The 22,754-nt window shown below is 39.2% G+C and overlaps 1 long non-coding RNA gene across 1 annotated transcript; it reads left to right on the forward strand.

The window, feature by feature from the left end:
* The first annotated feature begins 15,131 nt into the window (after positions 1 to 15,131).
* LOC118485655 lies at positions 15,132 to 16,385 on the forward strand. The gene is made up of 4 exons (XR_004877272.1): positions 15,132 to 15,213; positions 15,828 to 15,856; positions 15,952 to 16,006; positions 16,133 to 16,385. It is a non-coding gene; the product is annotated as an uncharacterized LOC118485655 (long non-coding RNA).
* Positions 16,386 to 22,754: the final 6,369 nt, after the last annotated feature.

Raw genomic sequence — 22,754 nt, forward strand, 5'->3', positions numbered from 1 at the left:
ATTTTAGTCATTTCAATGGTAAATCAAATCGGTTTCAAAATCAAAATAGAAATTTTGGATATCAAAATCGATACCAGAGTTTTGGTAATCGAAATTTTCAAAGAAGAAACGAACATAGGGGTTTCAGTAACTCAAATGTTCAACATAATCCACATTTTTTTCAAAATTCACGGTTTGATAATGGGAGAAGAGGGTATCAAGATAATAATTTTCAGAGGTCAGAAAATCCGAGATTTTATTGGAACTCTCGTGATAAAAGACCTAGTGAAAATTATAAATCTTGTTCAACAACGAGTACAACATCCAAGACACCAGTTTGGTGTGATGGATATTGGTTAGAAGCATCTTATACTGATTTACATGGTCGACCCAAAACCGGTCAGGTTTGGGTTGTTAAATCTAACTAAGTTGTTGAGAATGTGCAGGATGACCAAGAAGGACTGTTGATGTGTTCGACAGTGGTTGTTCCTGTAAAGTGTCTGAGGTGAATAGTAGGTGAACATGGGTAACGAACTATTTACATCAGTGATGGATATGATTTTTCTAAACTTCAAAAGTGAAAAACTTATTGTCAGATTGAAGTGGAAGTCTATTTGTGTTTGTAAATTTGTGTTTTTTAAAACTTGCTCCATAAAAACAAAAATTTAGGGGGAGAAATTTCCCTAAGCCAAAAAGAGTTTAGATAGTGCGTGTGTTTAGGGGGAGTAAGTTAAAAATCAAAAATTAAAAAATTAAAAAATCAAAAAATAAAAAAAATTGAAAAATAAAAAACATAAAAAAAATTAGAAAATCAAAAATTGAGTTATCACTGTGTGAAAAAGAAGAAATGATAGTACATCAGCAAGTTAGACTGTTACACTGAAATTGAACCTAAATTGCTTAAGTGTGATAGCAGCTTCATCATATGATGTACCAGTAGGCAAAAAGCATGAAATAATCAACTTAACAATGTGATATAAACTTAACTGAACTGAATATGAGTGGGGAACACATCGGTAGTGTATGGTTTAATGACCTTAATTCTTGCGTTGATAGATTGCCAAAATCTGAAGTTTTGGGTCTTTATACTGTTATTTCATCTAGGGATATCTTGGCTGTCTGTCTGTTAGAACTAAAATTGTACATGACCTCAGGAAAGAAAGTCACTTGGAATTAGCTCATTTCTATTTGAATGTCTGTATGTTGTCCCGATACACACAATGATCTGATTCTGAAATCTTCTCTGAAAAAATTCGTGTACCTCCTCTACTGCATCTAGATATATGCTGACCTGGAGGTGCTAGGCAACGACATCTTCTGCTGCATCCAGATACATGCTGACCTAGCTGTACGTTGTCGCGCTATAGATCTAATACACCCGAAAGAGGCCCTCAAGTGCCCAAAAGAAACCCAAGAAACCTATATCAAACTGAGAAAATCTCATTTGATCTGTATATTATACCATCTCTACTAAAGATCTATTCTGTTCTCCTCTCAACCTATTCCCAGTTAAGATTTCAGAAATCTGGATTGGACTTGTGAAATATGTGGTAGGGAAGATACTTGCATGATAGAGTGTGCTGTTTATATTTCCAGGATTTGATTAGTATTTCTTTGGGTGTTCATTGTTAAGCAATCAAAACATGATAAAACAGATTACATGCAGACCTAGACACCGTCATGATATCTTAAAGGATGAATTCAGTATACTCACCTACTACGATGAATCTTTGTGCATACCTTGATCGTGGGGGTATATCCTGTTGTGGGACACACTAATATATCAGTAAATAAAATTACCTTAACGTATCATATGGTAATGGTACTTGAAATGTTCATGCATTTTGTTTAAGTGGACAAACATACTGGTAATCGTCTTGAACTGCTTTTCACGAAAAATTAAAATAAGAATTATCTAATTGTGTGAAATAGTTTGATTGTGCTGATATGATCTTCTTACCAGTGATTCTCACAAAAATAGAGTGTTTATTGTTTTTGTTATTTCCTTGCTTTCAGAAAAATATAAAAATCCAAAAATAGTGTCTTTTTCTGGTTAAAATTCTTAACGTACGGAAAACTGTTATTCGTGGAGGAATTGTTACTGATAGGGGGAGACGGTGTTAGAAAGTGGGTTCAAAATTTTCAATCAGGCAGGATCTTCTGTGTTGGACAAAAGTTTTGCGTGTTGGTGATGATATGTTGAAAATGCTTAATCTGTGATACAGTTTAACTATCTCTTGAATAATAATAATTTATTTAACTTATGTTGAAAAATTCTTATGGTTTCTCGAGATGTTTGTTTTGTAGTATACAGATTGAAGCAGTTTGTTGCTGAGAAGTTGCTGAGCAGTGTGAAGATTAGAGTTTGATTGGATGCATGGTAGAACCTCCTTTCTATATTGCAGACAAAGTTGAAAAGTTGAAGATTACTTTGCAAATGCTGAACTGGAGTTTACTCAAACGCTAACGTTTTGAAGCTTTGGTGATTGGATGCATCAGCTTAGGGGGAGTCTGTTAATGACAGTCTGTTGCTGACAGAAGCTGTTGAAGCTGAAGCTATCCAAAGACCAAAGACAATGCAAGACTACATGAAGATTGCAAAAAAGACTGAAGATAAAGTTTTTATGAAGCTATTGTCAAGGGGGAGTTTGTTGGTGCATATTTGTGATAACAGCTTAGATTTGGTCTTTGGATATCTTGTAATTGGTTAAACGATAAACGGTTAGCGGGTTTAGCTTTGTATTAGTTAAATTGTAATGTTTGGGCTAACTAAACCCAAAGGATTGGGTGATGGGGGGCGAATTGGGCCTGTCCAATTCGCAGCCCAAGAGTGTAAACCTAGCCCACTTGTAAACCTTGTGTTATATAAACAAGGTTAGGCTTTAGGGTTTAGGTTAATCAGAAAATCAGCCAAAACAGTTGTGTGAGAGAGTATTTTCGTGAGAGCATAGGCTTGGACGAATTTGATAGTGGTTAGGGTTTTGGATTGATTGTAATTCCTTGTGATTGATAATCAATAGAAAACCCGATTTGAAAGTGATTGCTGGTTTCTGTTTCTACACGTTTTCTGCTAATTCTGATCAAGAGGATTCCGCACTCTTGATTGGAAAGACGATTCTGTGAAGATCCATACACATCAAGGGGACCTACAACCAATGCTCGCCAAGCCCAGACCGACAACAACGTGGTTAATGGTACGTTCCTTGTGAATGGTATTTATGCATCATGTTTGTTTGATACTGGAGCCGATAACTGCTTTGTGTCATTTGAATTCGAGAAGCTCCTTAGTCGTAAGCGTTCTTATCTTCCCTCATCATTCGAAGTTGAAGTCGCTACTGGAAGAACTGTCACCGTTAATTCTGTTCTTCGTGATTGTACTCTCAAGCTCAACAATCACATCTTCCCAATCGACCTTATTCCGATGCAACTCGGAAGTTTTAACATCATAGTAGGCATGGACTTTCTACGCGAAAACCATGCGGAAGTTGTGTGTTTCGACAAGATGATTCGATTCTCGCTAGCGAATGGTGATTTATTATGTGTGTACAGTGAAATTGCTTCGAAAGGTCTCAAGCTCATGTCATGTGTCCAAGCTAGTAAGTATCTCCGCAAGGAATACAGAGCTTTCTTGGCCAACATTATAGTAGCAGAGAAGGAAAAGAAAAGGAAGACTGAAGTTGAAGACGTTCTTGTGGTCCATGAATTTCCTCAGGTGTTCCCTGATGATCTTCCTGGATTACCGCCAAGTCGTGATATCGACTTCTGTGTCGACCTCATTCCTGGAGCTAACCCTGTAGCCAAAGCCCCTTATCGACTCGCGCCATCCGAAATGCGGGAACTCTCGAACCAACTCCAGGAGTTACTCGAAAAAGGCTTTATTCGCCCGAGCACCTCTCCTTGGGGCGCACCAGTCCTTTTCGTCAAAAAGAAGGATGGGTTGTTCAGGATGTGTATTGACTATCGGGAATTGAATAAGTTAACCATCAAGAACCGTTACCCCCTACTTCGCATCGACGACTTGTTTGATCAACTACAAGGTGCTACGTGTTTCTCGAAGATCGATCTACGCTCAGGTTATCATCAGTTACGCATTCAGGAAGAAGATATACCTAAAACCGCTTTTCGCACTCGCTACGGCCACTATGAGTTCGTTGTTATGCCTTTTGGTTTAACCAACGCACCCGCGGTTTTTATGGATCTGATGAATCGCGTGTGTAAGCCTTATCTTGACCGATTCGTCATCGTGTTCATCGACGATGTCTTGATTTATTCCAAGTCGAAAGCCGAACACGCGCAACATCTACGTTTGGTTCTCGAGTTACTCCAAGGGAACCAACTCTATGCTAAGTTCTCCAAGTGTGAATTCTGGCTGGAGGAGGTTCAGTTTCTGGGTCACATCGTGAATAGTCAAGGTATCCATGTCGATCCTGCGAAGATTGAGGCAGTTAAGAGCTGGATTACGCCAAAGAACCCGTCTGAAGTCCGTTCTTTTCTCGGATTAGCGGGCTATTATCGACGATTTATCGAAGGATTCTCTAAGATCGTTGTGCCGCTTACCACTCTTACGCATAAAGACAGGTCTTTTGTTTGGGGAACTGAACAAGAGTCTGCTTTCCAAACCCTCAAGCATAAGCTTTGCAATGCTCCTGTCCTCACATTGCCCGATGGGAACAACAGTTTCATTGTCTATTGTGATGCTTCCAACCTTGGTCTTGGTTGTGTTCTCATGCAACGGGAAAAGGTTATAGCTTACGCTTCTCGACAGCTCAAAATCCACGAGAAGAACTATACAACCCATGATCTCGAGCTAGGGGCGGTTGTTTTTGCATTAAAGATTTGGCGACACTACCTGTATGGTTCTAAGTGTACGATCTTCACTGATCACAGGAGTTTACAACACATCTTTGATCAGAAAGAACTCAATATGCGTCAATGCCGATGGGTAGAACTCCTCAACGATTACGACTGTGAGATTCATTATCACCCAGGCAAAGCAAATGTCGTTGCCGACGCGCTCAGCAGATGGAGTTATTTGCTCAGTATTCGTAATACTCAAGCCCAACACGATCTCGAAACCCTCATCCGCGAAGCCCAACATGCTTGTTTTAATGAACACACCCTGAAGAAAGAGAGAATCTACCACGATGGAGCTCAGCTTGTAAGCAAATCGAATGGGATATTCTATTTTCTGGACCGAATTTGGATTCCTAAGCGGACCTAATTACGAAGGATTTTAATGGATGAAGCCCACAAATCTCGGTATTCTATTCATCCCGGTGCCGATAAGATGTACCAGAACCTTCGTTACAAGCACTGGTGGTCGGGCATGAAAAGTGATATCGCTCTCTATGTCGGAAGATGCCTGACTTGTGCAAGGGTCAAGGCTGAACATCGAAGACCCTCTTGCTTACTCGAACAACTGCCAATCCCTATATGGAAGTTGGAGAGTATAGCTATGGATTTCATAACCAAGCTTCCACCCACGTCATCAGATCACGACAGCATTTGGGTTATAGTTGATCGTTTGACCAAATCAGCCCACTTTTTGCCAATACGAGAAGACTACAAGGTAGAACGATTAGCCTGAATCTACACCGACGAGATCATTTGTAATCATGGTACGCCTCGTGACATTATCTCTAACCGTGATGCTCGGTTTACCTCGCGATTGTGGGGAACGTTTCAAGCAGCTCTCGGTACGTCGCTTAACTTAAGTACCGCATTCCATCCTCAAACCGACGGACAGACTGAAAGAACGATCCGTACTCTTGAGGACATGCTCCGTGCATGTGTCATAGACTTCGGTGGTAATTGGAACAAATACCTGCCGTTAGTCGAATTCTCGTACAACAACAGCTATCATGCCAGCATCCAGATGGCACCATTCGAGGCCTTATATGGAAGAAGATGTCGATCGCCTATTGTATGGCACGAGATCGGTCACTCGCAATTAACCGGTCCTGAGCTATTACAAGAAACAACTGACAAGGTCCTCCAAATCCGAGACAACTTGTTGAAAGCTCGGGATAGACAGAAAAGTTACGCCGATAAACGACGCAAGCCCCTTGAATTTGATGTTGGCGACTACGTACTCCTAAAGGTATCACCTTGGAAGGGTGTGGTCAGATTCGGCAAGAAAGGGAAACTAGCGCCTCGATATGTTGGACCTTTTAAGATTCTGGAAAGGATCAGAAAAGTCGCCTACAGACTCGAACTACCAAAGGAACTTAGTAACGTCCACCCGACCTTCCACGTGTCAAACCTCCGAAAATGCCTGGCTGAGCATGATCTAGTTGTGCCTCTCGACGACCTTCAAATAAACGAAACGCTACACTTCGTGGAAAAGCCTGTTGAAATCATGGATCGCCAAACCAAGCAGCTCAGACGCTCGCGTATTCCTATCGAGAAAGTCCGATGGGAAGGCAAACGAGGCGCAGAGTTCACTTGGGAACTCGAAAGCGACATGAAGGCGAAGTACCCGCAGTTGTTCAAATGAAGGTCTAGAGAGAGAAAGTAGCAAAAGATGATTCACGGTGCTGTGCAGCTTTCAGCCTAATTTCGGGACGAAATTCCCTAAACAGGGGGAGGCTGTAACACCCCGTGTTACCGAATGTCAAAGTCAAAGTCAAACTCAAGATTGACTCCTTTGACTGTAGTTAGTCTATTTTGTGTTTGTGATTACGTTAGTTGTATTATGTGGAGTATATGCTAAAACCGAATTAATCGAAGTTTATTTATCAAAGCAAACCGCGTTACGAATTTGAATAGTAGGAAGTAACAATGCGATAAAGTTCACTAATCGATAATCAAGCTAATCTGATCATCATCGAACTCGAAACTCGAATTACGTGAACTTTGGTTGCTATTATACGTGTGTGTATGCCTTATGTGTTACTTGTGCATGTTTACTTTATGTTATGTGAGGTAATCAATCGAATCAATCGAACTCAATCGAAATCAAATTATGATAATGGGTGGCGAAAAGACAGCGCGAGATATAGATGATTGTATGTTAGATATAGTGGTTGGGATTAAAAGTAATTTGAATAGGAAACTCTATCGTACACGCATCGTCCTCAATCGAAATCGAAATATCAAAAATCATCGCGCCGAACGCTCGAAATAGGCAGCTGAACGATCAGGCTCTCAGCCGATCGAACAGCCCAACCGATCGGACTGACTGTCCGATCGGACAGGCTGTCCGATCGGGATGCCTGGCCGATCGGCCAGCCCTTTCCTCTTTTGGAAGCCTATAAATACCCCTGTCATTGTCACACTTTCTACTTTTGGAAAGCTCTGACCGACCAGCTCGTGCTCTCATCCTTTTTCTCAGATTCCTTCCGATTCCGGTAAGATTTCATCCTAAATCTTGTACTTTCTTGATCTATACACACTCCTACACCTTTCTATCTTTCAAATCTTGGTTTCTAACCGTGAAATCATCAAGATTCAAGTGTTCTAGGATGATGTCATCATGGTGTTCTTGAAGAACTTCATGTTTTGGCTTCAATCCACCAAGAATCACTTGGATCTAACCGATTTCCACATAAACAAGCAAAGATCCTTCATAGATCTGAACATTTCTCGGTGAAAAGGATTGAAAGATGGTTTTTCCAACTTTCTTTTAACTCTTTTACACTCAAAGCCTTCAAACCGATAGAAACGAAGCTTGTGCCGACTTGCTAATCATTTTGGTGGTTGCACGACTCAAGATTCGGGTTCCATCTACGAGGTCCACCGATTTCGGGTTAAACGTTGAACTATGTTCCGAACAGTTCACCGGCTGGATTTGGGTGATTCCTGTCCGAGCAGGAGAAATCAGTAAGAACGAGGGTTATATGGTTCAAATCGTTGTCAAAGCACCTCGATATAACGACAAACCATCAGAACAGCCAAGTGTTAGACGAACGGGACGACCAGGTCAGGATGCTGACCGATCGGACTGACTGTCCGAACGGACAGCCCAGCCGATCGGACAAGCCAGCCGATCGACCAGGCCAACCGATCGGCTAGCACATGGCCCCACACCTTAACAATTCCATGGAGTCTAGTATTGAACGAAGAGCTGTTCGATCGGACTACGGTCTGATTTGAATTACTCTTCGGATCATGGGATACTATGCTTCAACACTTAATCGATTTTCAACATGATTCAACGCGTTGAAGTGCCACCCGATCGGTCAAGCCGTCCGACCAGGTGACACCCTGACAAGAACTCGTTGATGAAGTACCTAACCGATCGGTTAAGCCGGCTGATCGAACGAACTGTTCGATCGATCGACCTGAAAGGTAAGGATACTTCAATGTTTTTCAAATGCTACAACGAAAACTTCAAAAGTCAAACCATCATACACAAACACATCCTTCTCAAAGGAAGAAACAATCCACTCGAACAGCCCAACCGATCGGCCTACCGACCGACCGGACAGGCTGTCCGAACAGACTGGTTAACCGAACGGTCAAGCCGTCCGAGCGGACCTACCGTCCGATCGACCAGGCTGTCCGACCCTCCAACACTCGTTTCCATTTTTCGCATTGCTTATCGTTATGCTAGCGAACTATTCAGGCTAACGCTACTCTCAAGTGCTCCCTTCAATCCATCAAATCACTGTGAGTATACTCGATCCCTTTTTGTTTTTAGCACTTTTGGGTGTTACATACGTTACTTATATGAAATCACATCGAACACACTACGCAATCACTTTAAAACGCTAACCATTACCGCATGCATTACGTGACTAAATGAATGCTTGTTGTTATGTTTACACTTGGAATGCTGTCTACCTGCCTTAACGACGATAGTACTATAGTTTGGACTCAGCACCCGTTCACACGGGGGTTGTTAAGGACCATTACTTGCATGGATTACGGTGGTAATCATGTATTGCGAACTGCCTCGGGCAGTCAACCCGCAGTCATTGGTATCGATAGATCCATGTCGATAATTAACATGCTTCGTTTTCCTCTGTGTACGTGCCGGTTATGCGTAAACTATTCGAACTCTATTATGCTATTATCAAACTTGTATGCTCACCTTTGCATTTTATGTATTGACTTTATTTTAACGTATGTGACAGGCAATTAGGATGCTTATCTGCTAGGAAGGCGAGCTTAGAATAAGCGTCTAGAGCATAGTTGTCTGTAGATCTTGCAGATCGAGTCTCTAGAAGCATTTGAACAATATTTATATTTGAAATATGAGTTGTCGGAACAGAATATTTGACTTGATGTTATCTGTAATAATTTGTTTACTATTTAAGGTACGGTATGGGACGTATTACATAAATTGAATAGTAATGATAGTTGTTATGGAAACTTCTGGACAATCTGTTTCGCTCAGTGCCAAGGCCCGATGATTCCGCCATCGGTTGGAGTGTGACATAGGATTTTATAAAACAAAATATTTTTAAATTTTATAACAGGAAAGAAATTTTATAAAATAAAATATTTTTTAATTTTATAACGGAAAAGAAGAACAAAACAAAAAAATATGAGTTGACCACATATAATAAACCTAGTTGGTTAAAAAATGTGAGGTGCCATGTTGTAACTGATTTCTATACGTTTGTGATTGATTATAAGTTGATCCATTGTTAAGTGTGCAAAGAACCCATTGTTGAACCTATTTTTGCATCCTTTTGTGAATCCGCAATTTTGGGATAGTGAAGATGATATAAAAAAGTATGGAGTATTATGGAAGGTTGTAGATGTCGTCTAAAATAGATTCTACATGTTATGACTTATGATTGTGAATTTTGAGAAACAAAAATGATTAGAGTTCTTGGAAACTTTGATGATATTTAATATAAATTTAATTCGAATAAATTAAAACAATAAATGTGTATAATGATCAAGTTAAACAACATCTCTTCAGTTCACCACGTTTAGAAGTCATTTGGAACTTGAAGGAACATCAAACGACAAGAAATGAAAGGAAAATGGTTGGGTTGAACAAGACGTTCGGGTGGTTCGACCAAAACAGCTTGCAACACACAACCACTGGGCTACATCCCTTTATGCAATGAAAGCCTGCGTGTTTATCTTTTAAATTCAAACCCGAACCCGGATCAAATCTTTCTTCTTCCCTGAAATTGCTAAAAATGCAGGGTTTGAGTCCTGGCCTGTCATTTTTTTTCTTCCATTTTATTTCAATAGATTGCAGGTTGGTTTGGGTTGATTATAAGTATAAATGGATCCTTTAAACATAGCCAGCTAGCTGTGTAGGTTAGCGGTTTGTGTTATGTTTGCTTTGTGCTGTCACTCGGGTTCGAGTCCCTGGTCCAGCATTTTTTCCTCTTTATTTCCTTTTTATCAAGTTTCCAAAGTTATACAATTTAGCTCTCAACTTATATAACGATGTTAACCCTGCTTTCACTTAACAAACTAACTTAGTTAGTGGGTTTATGTTATAATATAGGGTAAATTACACCTTTCGTCCTTTATGTATGTATCAGACTTCAATGGATACCCTTTAACTTTAATAATTACAGTCACAGTCCTTTATTTGTAAAACTCATTACAACTTACATCCTTTAACACTAACCTGGTTAAATTTAAAAGTTAAGTCATATCATATGAGGGCATTTATGTCTTTTACACCCAAATAAATAAACATAAAAAATAACAACTAAACCAAAAAATTAAAAAAACAAAAAGATATAAATACAGACATAAAAACATAGATCATTCCCCTTTACCCATAAACATAGATCATTCCCTACCTCATCTCTGTTTCTTTAACTCCCTCCACTTGTTCTCCAAAATCAAATTTGGCATGAATATCATTCTCTGTGCACAGACCAAAGATTTAAAATCAATTAATTTTCTCAGAGTTTATGTTAGGGGTGGATGATATATATATATTTTTTGAACTGAAAGCTGAAAGCTTGAAAGCTTCTGTTGTAGCTTCTTGCTAAATGCAGAAGTTTGTACATATGTTTGGTTTGGAATAAAATGCAGCCATTAAAAAACATATTTCACGACATTAAGAACTTGAATTTACAAAATAATAAGAAACAAAGAGAGAGAGAGAGAGAGACGGAAAGCAAGTATGAGAGAGAGAGAGAGAAAGGGGAACGGTGGTGAACTATGGGCTTCCGATGGAGCAAAAAACTGGCAAAACAAAAGCAGATCTAAAACTCTGTTGCAGATCTGGGCCACAGTTAAAGGTGGGGCGGTGAAGGGTTGGGTTTGACGGAAGTTTCAGGTGGTAGCTGTTGTGGTGGTGGGATTCGATGGTGGTGGTGGCTGTCTTCACAGTGGTAGTGGTTGTGGGTTGTTGGTGGTGGATGTGAAGAAGAAGAACGGTGACAAAAGGTTAGGGTTTCCTTCATAAATATACAATTAAATAAAATGGTGGTGTGAAAATGACTGAAATACCCTCATGTGCCTTGCACATGACTAAACTTAACTGATAAATTTAACTGGATTAGTACTAAAGGATGTAAGGTGTAATGAGTTTTACAAATAAAGGACCGTGATTGTAATTATTAAAGTTAAAGGTTATCCATTGCATTCCGATACAAACTTAAAGGACGAAAAATGTAATTCACCCTATAATATAGTTCCTGTTAATTTCAAAAATAACCCTTAACTTATAACTTCAACTACTAACATAGTTAACTCCGTTTAACACTTCCCTTATATAAAACTAACTGAAATAACTGAGAATCTTTATAAATTTATTGTTTTTAATCTGGTTTTAACCGAACGTGATAAGCGGCGATAATTAATTTATAAAATATTAAAATTATGAAATTATTAAAAATTCTTATTTTTATCTAATTGAAAAGAGTTCGGTTTTTACAATCCAGGTTGGATTTTGGAGTTTCGATTTCGACGGATGTTACATCCGAAAAAGGTTGAAAAGGAGCAAATGAGGCTGATACCTTATGCTTCAGTAGTGGGAAGTTTGATGTATGCTCAAGTTTGTACTCGTCCCGATATTACATATATTGCTCGAATGCTAGGCCGATATCAGTCTTATCCTGGCCTAGATCATTGGAAAGCAGCAAAGACAGTGTTGTGATATCTACAAGGAACGAAAGATTATATATTTACATACAGAAGAACTCATAACTTGGAAGTAGTGGTTATTCTGATTATGACTTTGCTAAATGCAAAGATGACAAGAAATCAACTTCGGGGTATATCTTTATGATTGCAGCCAAATCAATTTCATGGAGGAGTCATAAGCAACAGTTAACAACAACCTCAACGATGATGGCAAAATATGTTGCAGTGTACAATGCAACCTACCATGGGATGTTGTTAAGGAATCTTATCACTGGACTCAAAGTTATTAACTGCATATCACGACCATTGAAGATCAACTGTGACAACTCAACTACTGTTAGTTTCTCGAACAGTAACAATTCGAGCGGAGCTTGTTTATACCTCAATACAAAGTTTTTGTTCGTTCGAGAACGGGTAGAGCAAAATAATCTTTGTATCGAGCACATAAGCACTAAAGATATGCTGGCGGATATGATGACTAAAGATCTACCACCCAGAACTTTCCTAGAACTTGTAATGAGGATGGGTTTTAGTAAAGACCTTGTATGATAGCACATGGTGTGTATGAATGATTATTATTATTTCCTCGAATGTGTTATTTTTGTCTATGTTAATGTTTGTACGCACCTTATGACTAATAGAAAATACTTATGTAAGGTAATTACTGTTACCCTATGGATTTCATTTCAGTTATTTGGATTTTTGATTAAGTGTTTGATATTGATACTTTAGTATGATTATTGGGGGTCTCGAATTAACTTCAATTCGAATAATTGTAACTCTCTCCTATAGTTTCAACATGAGACTTGATAAGTGGTTTAAACTTGGCCAAAATTACTTCATACTCATCGTTAATGATCACTCGGCCAAGTAGGAGAATGTTAGACTTATACATAAACGTGGCCTTAGTTGATCAACTAATTGAACATAATGGCACTAGTAGAATATGTAGGGTTGCCTGTTAGGTGTCCAAAAGAATGGAATAAAGAGAGACTTATGATACACCAGGAACTCATCTCTTTCTCTCTAAATTTTGATCCATCCTAAAGGAACACCCTAAAGTGGAACCAAGAACATCATTGTGGGAATCATGGCTTCATGATCTGCGAAGATAACCATTCCCACAAGTAAGTATATCTAACTCGGCATCCGTGTTTATGTTATGTTTGAATCAAACTGATTGAATTGAAACCAATCGCTCCCGGTGTTGTCCATTATAATTGAATAACCAACATGAAATGTTAGAGTTCTTCATAAATGCGGCCTTAGTTGATCAATTAATTGAACATAACCATTTGACATTATTATTCTATATATTAATTATAAACCATTAATTGATAGAAATAATGATACTAGTAGAATATGTAGGGTTACCCTTCAGGTTACTATAAAAAAGAGAATAAAAAGAGACTTATGATACACCAAGAACTCATCTCATTCTCTTTAAATTTTTATCCATCCTAAAAGGACACCCTAAAGTGGAACCAAGAACATCATTGCGGGAATCATGGCTTCATCATCTGCGAAGATAACCATTCCCACAAGTAAGTATCTATTACTCGGCATCAATGTTTATGTTATGTTTAAATCAAACTGATTGAATTGAAAATGATTAGCTCCCAATGTTGTCCATTATAATGGAATAACCAATATGTGGTATCGGAGCCACGGTTAAATCATTCAATTCAATCAATTGAAAATGGATCCATGATTTGTTAATTATCACATGTTAAAGTATACTGCTCATGAGTTTTAATTAGCATTATCACTTATAATTTTTTTTTATTAACCTTTTTATGAATCATGAAATCACAAATCAAATCAAATCAATGAGTTTCGATTTGTCCTTTTCATAAATTATTTCAAATATCAAATTCAAATTGGAATAGTAAGGATCTAACATTATCCTAAACTTATGTTACAGCAATACTCATCCAATATATATATTAATCATAATGTTTTATTGGATTTTGTTATTAGTCTATGGACTTAATTTAGTTTAATCTGACATACAGTGACATATTATCTTATTGCAATTATGCATTCTTTTTGCCACTGTATGTGATGATGAATTTTAAAGTATCGATTTGTTAATTATAACATGTTAAAGTATGCTGCTGATTTTATGAATTATCTCTATATATATATAAATGAGAAGTGATTTGGGCTAGGTGGCATTGAATTTGGGGCATTTTTGCTGATGTGGCAACCTCATTTTTGGTGTTTAGGAGGGAATTAACAAAAGCAATAGCCTTTCTCGATATGAACAAAATTGGACGCGGGATCCGGATTGTTGTGGTTCGGGTTTTCCATTTCCGAGTTGACCCAATGCATAATTTCGGATCCTTTATAAAGTTTTTCATTTTCTTATCTCTCATCATACCTACCTCAACTTTACCTTCTTCTCTCAACGTCAAGAACATTCAATCGGTTATCTTCTCACCTTCTTTACGAAAATTACTTCAAGATCAAAGGTAAAAACGCTAAATTGAATATAAATATTTGTTATATACATTATGAATGAAGATCTGACTTTGATTGTATGTTATTAATTTATATACATAGTTATCTTTTAAAACATTGTTTCTGCTTCTGTCAAGTATGATTTGGTCTGATTCTTGAGGATCCGATCATAAATCTTGAATATGTTTGTTTTCACTTTGTTGTTTATGTAGGATTCATATTTATTCTAATGGATTGAACATGCTTAGTGTTGTTAAATAAAAACCTAAATCTAGATCAGATGTTTTGCTTGATTGTTTATGATTGTTTCTTCTTTCTAAATTAATAATTCCGTCAAAACAATCGGAATACGGAAATTGTCAAGGAACAGATGTTAGATCAAACCACCTAATTTGTTTTTGTATATTTTTCCGTTATTTTTTTTAATTAACAATAATTTGTGTTAAAAATTATTGAATTTTGGTTTAAATATGATTAAATGTAATTAATTGTCTGTTTATATAATTGGTCAATGTTTCTATAATTAATTTCATATTAACATATTATTTACTTCCTTTTGCAGTTATGGTTCCAATCAACTCTTCAACTTCTCTCCAATCTTATTCCAAGAATACCATTGGTTTCTATAAGTTCAATGAATTTATTAAGTGGATCTACATATATATATATATATGGGTTGACGTTCTTCTATCCATACCATCTATATCTACAATTCATTGAATCCATTCCTCAAGTTCACATATCGCTTTACAATCTGTAAGTTTTTTTTTTTAAATTAATTCTTTAGTTTTTATTCATGTGTTAATTGCTTTTATGTTATGTGCTAAATGTATTTTGATGTTTATTTAACCCTAATTCCCTTTGGAATGTAACATTTTTTAGATTTATCTTTAATTTTTGGTATTTAACGTTATTTACACTAAACCCTGTATCCGATAGAAATCAATGTCTGTCTTTACTTTTTATATGAGTTGATTTCTAATCAGTTATATTTCATTATGTTTTTTAATGATGGGAATGTCATTCCAGATCCTTAATCCCATTAGCATTGATTTTCATGTTGATCTAACGGCGATTTTTGATGCTTACTATTTTGTAAGATTTTGTTTATATGATTTTTTCAGTCTGATGGACTTTTTAGGCTTATGTTATACATGCGATGATACTTATTGTCATATAAATTTATATTATTTGTTCAGTAATATATATTTTTTTTTTCATTTTTAACTTTATCTATATTTGATCATAGTATACTAGGTTATATTATACTGCGGTAATTTGTTTATAGTAATGTCAATGCAAATCATTTTCTAAAATAATCTTTAACTACATCTGACGTGCTTTGTTTATGTAACCTTTTATTTATGTAGGTATTTCATATGGCTGAAAGTTCATCAAGGTATGTCATTTTTAGAATCTGTCTTTTGTTTTAATTTTTTTTATCATGCTAACTTAACATAAGAGATTTGATTAACATCGTAATCTTTAAATCAGTTTCAGGGGACCCTGCTTCTGTAGGCACATGAATAAAGCAGACGAGTTTATTATGGTAAATTACAACTTAATAAATATTTTTTTTTATTTTCTCTATCTTCTTATTAAGTACAGACTTTTATTATTGTACTGTTTATATTTTTTTCCCTATAATAATAAATCAATTTCTTTTTTTTATTAGTGCATTCCAGATGCCGCTGTGTGTAAACTATGGGGTGTATATAAATGTCCTACGAATGTTGATATACACACAGAAGATGGCCGAGTATTTAATGTTGGATTAAGCGCTGCTAAAGGAAAAATATTCTTTTTTCATGGTTGGTCCAAAGTTGTAGAACATTTACGACTAACCATAGGTTGTTTGGTATTATTTAATCCTATAGATTCTACTACCTTTAAGTTAACATATTTTCTTGATGGGGTTAGTAATAGCACTTTTTGGACGTATCTGCTTGTCACACCCCCAAATTACCACCTAGGGAGTGTCCCTGTGAGGCGTGTGACGACTAGCAATGAGCCACCAATTACATTGAATCACAAGTTAGAAATAAAGTTCCATCATTTAAGAATACTGAAATCCCAAACATAAGTTGTTCAAAAACCATAGGTTCAGCGGAAGCGTTAATGTATCATACTGTAAATACTATTCAAACAACCACAATAAATAAATGTCTGATAACTAAGTTCACCAGTGTAACCATGACCACTCTCGCCCTCCAGCCAGCAAGTTCCTGTGTTCCCAGTATCTAAGGACCTGCGAGCATGTAACACACGTATCAGACAAAGCTGGCGAGTTCACAGTTTTAGAAAACGTTTGTTACCCGTTGTATGTAAAACAGTTCAATAATCAATGCAAGTAATATTGTTAATATCTCAATTCCGAACAATGACGGCTCCTGAAATACACGACTGCCCTTCCCACGTACTCCTATCTAGTACTGGGCCAGACTGGGTCATTAGTTCACCTCCGTCCTCTACAGGCACGGGGTGAGGGTGCCAAACCTAAGTAGCGCTACTAACTAATACCCGATGAGGGACTTACAAAAGATGATAGGTGAGAATATTAACCAATATACTCGTTTTTACCCAAAGACTCATTCCCCCCATGGGATACCCACTGACTGTCCCCAACCACTGGGACGCATGCTCGAATGTAGTGAACTCACCTTTGGTTTGCTCGGTAGGATTTGCTACTTGTTATTCAGTAAATCAACGCGTCCTATAAGGTTACCAGTTATAGTCAGTTTACATGTACTTAGCGTACAACTATTTAACTTATGCGAGGTTCACATCAAGCATATTCTTAGCTCATAACACACACACATGTGACTACCCGACATGCCAAATACATACATACATAACCTGTTTGTACACCCCTCGAACCCAATGTTACACACATAAATAATTCAAAGGTAAGCCATGTAAGAACATAATTACTAACAAATCTAAACACGTATTGTCCAGCCAATTCCTACCCCATGCAGTCACCACTTTGGCAGTTTGCTCGGCCTAGAATGGTTGGCCCAACAACTTGTTTTACCCCTTTTGAAAATTATCCAGCCCTATTCTTTTATAAGTGCTCATGAAATCCAAAAAGGCCCCAGCCCCTTTGTACATATGAAATCGGTCACATATCTGACCCAGATCCAAATATGAAGCTCATTTGGGTTTTATGTTACTTATGTTCATTATTCAGCCCAAGACTTACACATACAATATGTAATCGGTCCATGTACAATTATTCGTTGTCCGCATTCAACATTCAAGCCCAGTAAATACTTCAACCCATATGACCAAAATTATTCCATGAATGTCAATCTAAACATGTTCACCCTAAATCACAACATGATTATTATTATTTATTAACATACTCGGGTTATCTTGCCAGCTAGTCACACATGGTACAAACATAAATGTCAAATGAAGTGGGCCGAACAACCCAGTTATCCGGCTGCTACTACTGGGCCAACTTATACCCCTTATATAGAGCATGTTTTGGGCCCAAGAAGTCACCTTGTGAGCCGATGTATGCTACTGGAAAGACATAGGTATTAACCCAGTCATATGCGGCCCAATAGTCCCCTAATATATGAAACCCAGTTAATCACCCAGTACCCAGATTCATTATCGCAATCATCCCAGTTTTTACCATCCCTAGCTAATCTATTGGACCTCAAACAGTTTTATCAAACTTTGCCTATGTCACCCAACAACCCATCAAGTTGTGACACGTACGAATTTTATGACAACAATCACCCATATATATGTATGCATATATGCAATTAGAGATCGGCTAGCATGTACACATCTATATTCGAGCATTTATCACACCAAGATCATAACACCACATAACACCTTTGATTTCACAACTATAACCTATCAACCATGTGTTAAATTCCTATTTGTACTCTTAGTCTAAGCATCATTATCATCAAGCAGTTTTGAGATTGAAACTAACCAGCTTGCCCAAACATAAAATCTAGCACATGTTCTTATAGGATCAACGATTAACAGGGTGAACAAACAAGAATAGTACTAACCGATGATGGTGATCCTGACTGGAATTTTGCTACGGCCGTTCACACTTGATTAGGGTTTGCAAATATGATAGTGGTCGTGCATTACTCTCTAGTCTACGCATACATATAATAGAGAAGGGAGTTGGGCCGAGTTCTCTAATATTAAGGGGGTTGGGCCAAGTAGCATTAAGTTAAGAATTATTAAGGGAGGTTGGGCCAAGATACTTATAAGTGATGGTGGCCCAATGACTTCTGCAAGACCCAACTCAACCCCGTAGCCCACTTGCACCAACATACACAATCACATTTAACGACCAGCAAGTTTACTAAAGTCACGAGTGCAAAATAACTTTTATCATCGAAGAGAGACGTGATGGAAAGAAATAATAATAAAACGGGATCGCGTAACGAAGGGGCACTAACCTTGAAAGTTCGGGTTGTCACATCATCCCCAACTTGAAAGAAATTTCGTCCCGAAATTTAGCAAATAGGTACAAGAGAGTGAAGCGACAATTCAAGATCGTTGCGGAATTTCCTCAGGTGTTACATCATCCCCAACTTGAAGGGGAATCTCGTCCCGAGATTCGCTAGTTTTGCTTGACTCTGCCTTGTCTTTGGGAAAGAGGTGAGGGTATTTTAGTTTCATCTGATCCTCGCGTTCCCACGTGAACTCTGGTCCACGTCTTGAATTCCATCGGACCCTAACAATCGGAATTCGACTGTGTTTACGCACCTTGACCTCCCGATCCATGATTTCAATAGGCTCTTCAACAAATTGCAGCTTGTCATCCAACTTGAGCTCTTGAAATGGCACAACTAGTGTCTCATCGACCAGACACTTCTTTAGTTGAGAAACGTGAAACACATCGTGAACATTGCCTAATTCCGCAGGTAACTCGAGTCTGTAAGCGACTTTACCGATCCGCTCAATAATTTTGAATGGCCCAATGTAACGTGGATTAAGCTTGCCACGCTTCCCGAAGCGTACAACGCCCTTCCACGGTGAAACTTTCAACATAACCCGATCATTAACTTCGAACTCCAAAGGCTTTCTACGCTTGTTAGCATAACTTTTCTGGCGATCACGTGCTGCTGCCATACGATCCCTTATCCGAGCTATATTTTGTGAAGTTTCCAGAATGAGTTCAGGACCTGTGAGTTGACTGTCACCTACTTCTGCCCAACAGAGAGGGGAACGACATTTCCGCCCATACAATGCTTCGAACGGAGCTGCCTGAATACTTGTGTGGTAGCTGTTGTTGTAGGAGAACTCTATTAACGGCAAGTGTCTTTCCCATCCCTTCCCAAAATCGATCACACATGCCCGCAGCATGTCTTCAAGTGTCTGAATAGTGCGCTCACTCTGACCATCCGTCTGTGGGTGGTAAGCGGTGCTCATATCAAGTTTCGAACCGAACAATTTGTGCATAGACTGCCATAATTCAGAAGTAAAACGCGGATCTCGATCTGAGATGATAGAAGTTGGCACTCCGTGCCGAGCAACTACCTCCTTAAGATACACTGCTGCAAGCTGCGAAAACTTATCTGTTTCCTTGATTGCTAGAAAATGTGCCGATTTCGTGAGTCGATCGACAATCACCCATATAGTATCGTTTCCAGCCTGAGTCCTCGGTAATCCAGTAACGAAATCCATAGCGATCTGTTCCCACTTCCATTTGGGTATTTCTGGCTGCTGCAGTAGACCCGAAGGCTTCTGATGTTCCGCTTTAACTCTCGCACAAGTTAAGCATTTGCTCACGTACGTGGCGATGAGGGCTTTCATATTCGGCCACCAATACATAACCTTAAGATCGTGATACATCTTGTCCGATCCCGGGTGAATAGAATATCGTGACTTGTGTGCTTCATCCATCACAAGTTCTCTAAGATCACCAAACAGAGGAACCCATACTCTTCCCATGATGTAGTAGATGCCATCAGATGTCTGTTCAAGCTGTTTTTCCATACCGCGTAAACCCTCAGCTTTAATGTTCTCTTCCTTCAATGCCTCAGTCTGGGCCGTACGAATCTTATCAGGAAGGCTGGAATGGATAGTGAGCTGTAATGCGCGAACGCGTTTAGGCTTCGTTTCTTTGCGGCTAAGTGCGTCCGCCACAACGTTAGCTTTACCTGGGTGGTATTTGATGGCACACTCGTAATCATTGAACAATTCCACCCAACGACGCTGACGCATATTCAATTCTTTTTGGTCAAAGATATGCTGAAGGCTCTTGTGGTCGGTATAGATAACGCACTTCGTACCGTATAAATAGTGCCTCCAAATCTTCAGCGCAAACACCACTGCTCCTAACTCCAAGTCATGTGTCGTATAGTTCTTCTCGTGAACCTTCAACTGTCGAGAAGCGTAAGCTATCACCTTTTCGCGTTGCATCAACACGCAACCGAGACCCTGAATCGAAGCATCACAATAAACTACAAAATCCTCAGTGCCATCCGGTAGAGATAAGATTGGTGCACTGCATAACCTTTGTTTCAAAAGCTGGAAAGCATCCTCCTGCTTCGTCCCCCAAGAGTAAACCACTTTCTTCTGTGTTAACGAGGTGAGTGGCTGTGCAATCTTTGAGAAGTTCTGAATGAAACGACGATAATACCCTGCTAGACCGAGAAATTGCCGCACCTCCGAAGGGTTCTTTGGTGCCGCCCAATTTCTAATGGCGTCAACCTTGGCAGGATCCACATGTATGCCCACCTCATTAACTATATGCCCCAGAAAATGTACCTCCCGTATCCAAAAATCGCATTTAGAAAATTTTGCGTACAACTGCTCCCTCCTCAGGAGTTCTAGGATGAGACGTAAATGCCGCTCATGATCCTCCTTGTTCTTGGAGTAAATTAGAATGTCGTCAATAAAAACGATCACGAAGTCATCAAGGTAGGGCTTGCACACGCGGTTCATGAGGTCCATGAAGACCGCTGGTGCGTTGGTTAACCCGAATGGCATAACCAAGAACTCATAGTGACCGTATCGCGTCCGAAACGCGGTTTTGGGGACGTCTTCCTCTCTGACTCGCACTTGATGATAACCAGACCTTAAGTCGATCTTAGAGTAAAAGCTCGACCCTTGTAATTGGTCAAACAGGTCGTCAATACGAGGCAAAGGGTAACGATTTTTGATTGTCATCTTGTTGAGCTCGCGATAATCTATACACATTCGCAAGGACCCATCCTTTTTCTTCACAAATAAGACTGGGGCTCCCCAGGGGGAAGAGCTAGGTCGGATGAAACCCCTATCCAACAGCTCTTGGAGTTGGTTTGATAATTCCTGCAGTTCCCCTGGCGCAAGACGATAAGGAGCACGAGCAACTGGGGCTGCCGCTGGGGCGAGGTCAATCTGGAATTCCACCTGACGGTGTGGAGGTAAACCAGGGAGTTCCGCAGGAAATACGTCAGGATAGTCACGAACAACTGGAAGATCCTCAATCTTCCTTTCATTAGGCGGTGAATCAGTGACAAGAGCCAGTATAGCAGGATAGCCCTTACGCAAATACTTCTGAGCCTTCATTGCCGAGGCAATACTAACTGGGATCCCGCTGCGATGACCCTGAACTGATAGAAATTCCCCACTAGGAAGGGGAACACGTATGATCTTCTCCTTACAGAGAATCTCCGCTTGATTCTTGGACAACCAGTCCATACCAACGATCACGTCGAAACTTCCAAGAGTAATAGGAATTAAGTCAATGTCGAAGACTTGACCCAGAAGATCGATTTTACACCCAAATAGAACATGTGTAGCTTCGATTGTTTTACCATTTGCGATTTCTACTATGTGTTTCATTACGAGAAGTGTAGGACTTAATCCTAACTGGGAACTAAACTCTAAAGACACGTAACTCCAGTCGGCACCAGAATCAAATAAAATAGAAGCAATAGCACCGTTCACTGAAAACGTACCAGTAACCACGTTGCCGTCGTTCCGCGCTTCCCCAGCTCCCAGCACAAACCCGCGCCCACGCGCAACATTACCCCCGTTATTCCCCGCATTATTGTTCCCGTTACCACCCCCTGTGTTCTGCCTCAGCTGAGGGCAGTCTCGCTTGAAGTGCCCCTCGGCCCCACACTGATAACACCCTCTTTGAGTACCCTGAGTTTGCTGAGGCTGTTGCCTACCCGTCTGCTGCGCTGGCTGCTGCTGAGCTGGAAGTGTGGTCCTACAATCCCTGGCCATATGCCCTGGTCGATTACATAGATGACAAACCCGAGCACACTGTCCCTTGTGATGATAGTTACACTTGCTGCACAAGGGTAGCTTCCCCGCATATG

Source organism: Helianthus annuus, chromosome 13 (genome assembly GCF_002127325.2).
Source record: "Helianthus annuus cultivar XRQ/B chromosome 13, HanXRQr2.0-SUNRISE, whole genome shotgun sequence".
In the NCBI taxonomy this organism is placed as follows: Eukaryota; Viridiplantae; Streptophyta; class Magnoliopsida; order Asterales; family Asteraceae; genus Helianthus; species Helianthus annuus.